General features: G+C 43.3%; 1 protein-coding gene and 1 pseudogene across 3 annotated transcripts in view; one reads left to right on the forward strand and one right to left on the reverse strand.

Moving 5' to 3' along the window:
- Positions 1–6,109, forward strand: part of FAM133A (family with sequence similarity 133, member A) — a 64,135-nt gene that overhangs the window by 26,605 nt on the left and 31,421 nt on the right. The window lies entirely within an intron of this gene.
- LOC102251715 lies at positions 4,837–5,992 on the reverse strand (annotated as a pseudogene).

Here is a 6,109-nt window from a genome sequence, read left to right on the forward strand (position 1 = left end):
GGGATGCGCATGGGTATGTGTATTCACATTCATAGAAAAATGTCTGAAAATATACATACCAAACTAATGGAATTAGATTGAAGGAAACGTTTTAACTTTTTATTTTCTGTTCTGAAGCATTTCTTGAATTTTTAAACCATAGGCATGTATTATGTTTAGAACTAAAAAAGGGGGAAAAATAAAGCAACAATGAATAACATTGTTTGTCCAAAATTTGGGTTCTTATTTAGTCCAGCAAAGTTTAACAGAGAGCTTGAGTGCTGTCTCAATTACCCCTTCTGTAAAGTAGGAACTATCTTTTGCTTCAGCAGCACTCACAAAGCCTGGTCAAAGGTATCAGCATACACTGGTACCTTACAAAATGTACCATTTGCCAGCCAATAGCTTTCTTCTGGTAGCTATTTGAAGACTTTATACAAAGTTGTTATTTTCCAAACATAGTATTTTGTTGGTACATTAAAACATTATCAGAGACACCACTGATAATAATTGCAATCTAATTATTTTAATTTTTTTCGTTCAAATTGTTTCCCTTCCTCTTATTTTGAAACTCATATTATTTTTGCTATTAACTTGTGCAGCTGTTTTTACCTTTTTTTGTTTTGCTTTTTAAATTTCTTTTTAAAATTTTCAACTACAGTTGACATACAATGTTATATTAGTTTCAAGTGCACAGCATAGTGCTTATTTTTATAACTTATGAAATTATCACCCCAATAAGTCTGTGACCTGAAACTGTACATAGTTATTACAATATTATTTATGATATTGTACAGGAAGCATGTCAAACTCAAAGGCTAACACGGGCCAAATAAACAAGGTTTAAGTTTATGTGGGCTGCAAAAAAACAAAAGCTTTGATTTTCATAGAAATGTAGGTTTATTTTGATAGAGACATGCTGAATACAAAGGGCTGAAATAAATGAGTCATCATTAACATAAAATAACAGAACATTTTCATAAAAAATAATATTTTCTTGAACATTAACTTACCAGACACTGAATAACTGCACAAATTAATAAGCATAACGCAAATAAAACCATTTTTCTTGTTCTCCAAAAGCGAAATATTTCCTGTTTCGCATACCAAACAAGTCAGTACAAGACTAATAACGTGGCAATCAGCTGCTAAAATATTCGCTGCTAGTATTAGTGGAGAGAAATGGTGCGCCTGTGCATAAGGCGTGTAAGGGAAATGAATGAAACACGATTATAGTAATCAGTCATTAATGAACGTTGTAGTTCATTATTAATAATCATGTATAACAGGATATTGTAAAAATTAAGTCACAAAATTTTTATTAAAATGTTTCTTACATACTGTTATATTGGCTTGGCCACAAAAATATTAGTTGTGGGCCGCATGCGGCCTGTGGGCCAGGAGTTTGACATGCTTGTTGTACAGCTGTTGTTAATAGAGAAAATGGCTTGCTTCTAGAAGCTTATGTTGCCTGGAAAATGAAGATAGTGAGTGGACTAACCATTCTTCTGTAAAGTTTATTTTTATCTTTGTTGGAAAACCTTAGACCAATCCTAGAAATATGTCCTTAGATTTTCTGATATTACTTTTTTTCATGCTTTTATAATAATTTGAAGAAATGTTAAGCCATAATATGTTGCTTGATTATAAAAACTCTAGACAAATTCAGTTTTCTGCAAATTATGTGTACATAATTTAGTTGCAAATGATGTACATTTGCTTATAAGCTTACGATATGCTTACTAAGAGATTCTGTTTAATTCAGTGAAAGTCATATGCTTACTGAACTGTAATTTGAAATCAATGGACTGAAGTTATTATAAAAATAGTAAAAAAATTAATGGAGTGCACATTTCAGAGAGATGGCTATCACAACTGATAAAGTATTGTAATAAATGTTCCCTTCTTGCATCTGTCCTATCATTTCACTATTTCAGGTCACAGTCATTTCCCATTTGAATTATATACCTCTTCCTCTTCACTTATCTCTTACCTTAAGCTCTCTTGCTCCCCTTACAGCCTAGCATTTTGCTGTGAAATCAACCTTTCTAACATGCTAGTATTTTGATTATGTCATACACTTCATAAAAATCTGCAGTGAATCCTTATTAAAAGGCAGAATGGTTTAGGGACCAAAAGACCAGCTTTTAAGTGAATCTTGGTCATGCCATGCAGCCTTTGGTAAGTAATTTTATAGCACTTAGATTTTAGAGTCAAACATACCTACATTTGCCACTTGCTGGTTGTATGTACTTAGAAATTTGCTTAATATCACTTATCCGCAGCCTTCTTATTGATAACATGTGGAAAATAATATATAACTATATCAATTAAGACTCTTTAGTTGTAAGCGATATAAATCAACTCTGGCTATCTTACTCAAAATTTAATTTATTGGAAAAATAAGAGTCTCACAGAATCTGAGGGACACTAGTGAGTCAGGTCTGGAAACAGGCAAGACCTGAAGTGTCTCTGGATACCTAGGAAGCAGTAAGTACAGCCAGGGCTTCATGGCCATAATAGTCTAATAATGATGCTAAGGATGAGATAAACTGGAACTGAGATGAATCATTTTCAATTTGATTTCTTGCCCCTCACTATAGAAGGTAAGGCCTCTAGTTATAGTCCCATTGGTCTCTTCTCAAGAGAAAAACAGAGTGCCATGAGAATGAGGAAATGGATGCATAATATCCAGAAAATGCCCTATATGTATGTAAGCCACAGGTCACATAGTAGATACTCAGTAAATGACTATTTTAGCAGGATGAAATCTGGGCAATTTAATCAGGCATTCATCACCATTCACTTGGTGGTCTCAACCTATCTTTTTAAATTTAACCAATTCTCTATATAAACCCTGAATTCTCATATCTGCCCTTCTCACTCTGCCTTTCCCTGCCTGAGATGCTCTTAGCCTCTCTCACTTTTTATTATTCTATTTATCTCTTCTAAGGCTCAGTTTAGCTCTTTTTTTTCTTTTTTGATCCCTGAATCACTAATTTCCTGATTCCTCATTTTCTCTTAATCATAGATTGCTTCTTGAAATCTTTTGGAAATGGTAGTCTTATATCTCTTAACCCTTCATTGGCCTTACTTATTTATCCCAGCTAGATTATAAACTCCTTAAGAAGGTAGATCATATATTTCTTTGTTTCCTTGATGGCATGTCCAGTGTTATGCACATATTAGGTGCTCATAAATTTATAACAAATGAATGCAAGAAATGTTATTAATCTAAATAAACATTCATTTCATGCTTACCTACTGTATAATCTGCATTGTGATAATTATTTTAAAAGTACAGAAAAAACCTTGAAAGTTACCTTTGATGTAGGTCAGTCTATTTTTTTTTTACTTTTACTTCCTTTTAATGTATACAGAATACACAAACACATTAAAAACCCCAACGTGACAGAAGAGAACACACACAGGTTTATATATAGGTATTTACAGACCCTTGCAGATCAAGAGGGAGAGGGCACCTCTGGCAAAGGGAAGCTTCTCTTCCCACCCCACCCTGTCCCAACCCAGTGCTGAGGGAGCAGCAGGAGCCTCTGCAACTGCTTCTGGAGGAAACTCAGCGGGAGGCTGGAATGACCTCAGAAACCCCCAAAGCAAAACCAGGACTCTGACTTTTTGGCCCTGGCCCCAATGCTAAGCGCCCTCCTTGCCAAGCTGGCCTGCCAAGGATCTGCATGTCTCAAGAAGAGTCAGCGTGAGTCCCGAAATTCAGATGTGATGGGTTCCCAGCCTATCCCAGCTTTTCCCAGCCTTGGGCTGAATGAGAAATGAGCTGCAACCAACCATGTCCCAGAGAGGAGGGCGGGAGGAATGGAGAGAGGGTGGCAAGCAGAGATGACGCTCCCAGTCAGGATGCTGGGATCAACGGAGAGGCCAAGCCCAGAGCGGCACATCACCTTTCCTCTTGGGTCCCCTCCAGAAGCCGGGGCTCATTGCAGCAGCTCTTCCCAGGAAATGGGCTTGGAGAAAACAATGACCTCAGAAACCCCCAAAGCAAAACCAGGACTCTGACTTTTTGGCCCTGGCCCCAATGCTAAGCGCCCTCCTTGCCAAGCTGGCCTGCCAAGGATCTGCATGTCTCAAGAAGAGTCAGCGTGAGTCCCGAAATTCAGATGTGATGGGTTCCCAGCCTATCCCAGCTTTTCCCAGCCTTGGGCTGAATGAGAAATGAGCTGCAACCAACCATGTCCCAGAGAGGAGGGCGGGAGGAATGGAGAGAGGGTGGCAAGCAGAGATGACGCTCCCAGTCAGGATGCTGGGATCAACGGAGAGGCCAAGCCCAGAGCGGCACATCACCTTTCCTCTTGGGTCCCCTCCAGAAGCCGGGGCTCATTGCAGCAGCTCTTCCCAGGAAATGGGCTTGGAGAAAACCTCCCTTTCTAACCAGAGGTCTTAGTTCATCTGGAAGTCCTCAGGGAGGTCCACCCGCTGGCCCAGGACGCTCTGCAGGCAGTTGTCCACAGGCAGGAAGTCAGGGTTGCTGTGGGCCTGGTCATAGCGCCGGGCGTTGAAGCGTTCAATGTTGGCACGGAGGGCACACTCCTCTGCTTGGAAGTCCCAAGGTGGGGCATCCAGATCGTTGCCCTAGGCAGTGATGGTGAACCTTTTGAGCTCGGCCTGTCAGCATTTTGAAAAACCCTAACTTGACTCTGGTGCCCTGTGTCACATATAGAAATTTTTTGATATTTGCAACCATAGTAAAACAAAGATTTATTTTTTTATATTTATTTTATATATTTAAATGCCATTTAACAAAGAAAAATCAACAAAAAAAATGAGTTCATAGGTTCGCCATCACTGCTCTACAGCAACAGCTTCACTTAACTTGCATATTCATCAAAACAATGGTAGGGTAAGAGAGAGAGAGATGCTTTCGTGGATTGGCCTGGGCAGCCCCACCACTGTGTTTGTGTCGCTGCCCAGAGTGTAACCTATGAATTTGTTGCGGCTGGACTCGAGGAACATCTCAATGTCCTTCTCTCTGACCTTGGGCGCCCATGGGAGCCCCTTTGGGCAGGTAAGCCTGTCAGTCTGGGGGTGCTGTAGTGGGGGAGGCATCACCTCGTCCCGCTCGAGGGGGAACGTCTCCCCCTCCAGGCTGTTGTCGTCATCGTTCTCTTCTTCCTCTTCTCGAGAGTCATCGGCTTTGTAGGGGTCCCGCTAGCTCGTTGGAGGCATCCAGGTTGTCCTGCTTTATCAGCGCCTTGTGCTCCCACCGCCCCGTTTCTGCTGCTGCTCAATCAGGTGGGAGGCAGACGCAGGCAGCGAGGCGGCCCTCATGTTGCAGATCCCTTTGATGCTGTCCCCAGCAGCGGGGCAGGCCCAGCATGGTGCGCTTCTCAGCCTTCATGCTCTGCAGCTCCTCAAAGCCGCCCAGCGTGCACAGTACTGTCTTCCAAAGCGGCAAGAGAACCTTCTTCATGGGGAAGTGAGGGGCGTGGCCACTGCAAAATTTGGTCACCAACCCAAACAGCATGATGGCGAATGGCTCCTTGTACAGCGGAGAACCCAGCTGGGCCCTGAAAGTCTGGCGCACGGTCCTCCACTCGGCCTTATCGCCCTCACACGCCTGGTGAACAGTCTCCACAATCAGGTACATGATGTTGAGCAGGACCCTGAGGTCCGTGCTGTCAGCCGGGGAGACGGCCGGCTTCCTCACTGCCCGCCGCAGGCGGCGCTGTTGTCTATTTCCATGATCAGCGGCTGCACCAGCGCATGGAACGTGCCCACCTCCAGGAGCAGGAAGTCGTTGTGGCGCATCCAGGAAGGTACCTCCGCCTCCCGCACTCCCCGAAGGTGCCCTGGGCACCGTAGAGAATGGCCCGGGCCACCTTGAGTCTCTTCTCCCTGGCAGTGACTTCCAGGCCGTCCAGGAGCCTCATGGCATGGGTCCGGTGCTGGTTGGTGCCCAGCTCGGTCCACTTCTTGTCGGGGTCACATGGAGGCGGAAGTCCTCTTCGAAGCACTTTCGGTTCATCAGGAATTCTGGCCCCCCCTCCGTGTCGCTGTAAAGCTCCGAGAGCTGGGCCGCCCACTTGTGCGTGTCAGCCCTCAAACTCCAGGTCCGGAGGCTCGGAATAGCCCTCCGAGTCTTTGCGCTGGTTGCGGT

The sequence above is a fragment of the Myotis brandtii genome, unplaced genomic scaffold, assembly GCF_000412655.1.
Source record: "Myotis brandtii unplaced genomic scaffold, ASM41265v1 scaffold259, whole genome shotgun sequence".
In the NCBI taxonomy this organism is placed as follows: Eukaryota; Metazoa; Chordata; class Mammalia; order Chiroptera; family Vespertilionidae; genus Myotis; species Myotis brandtii.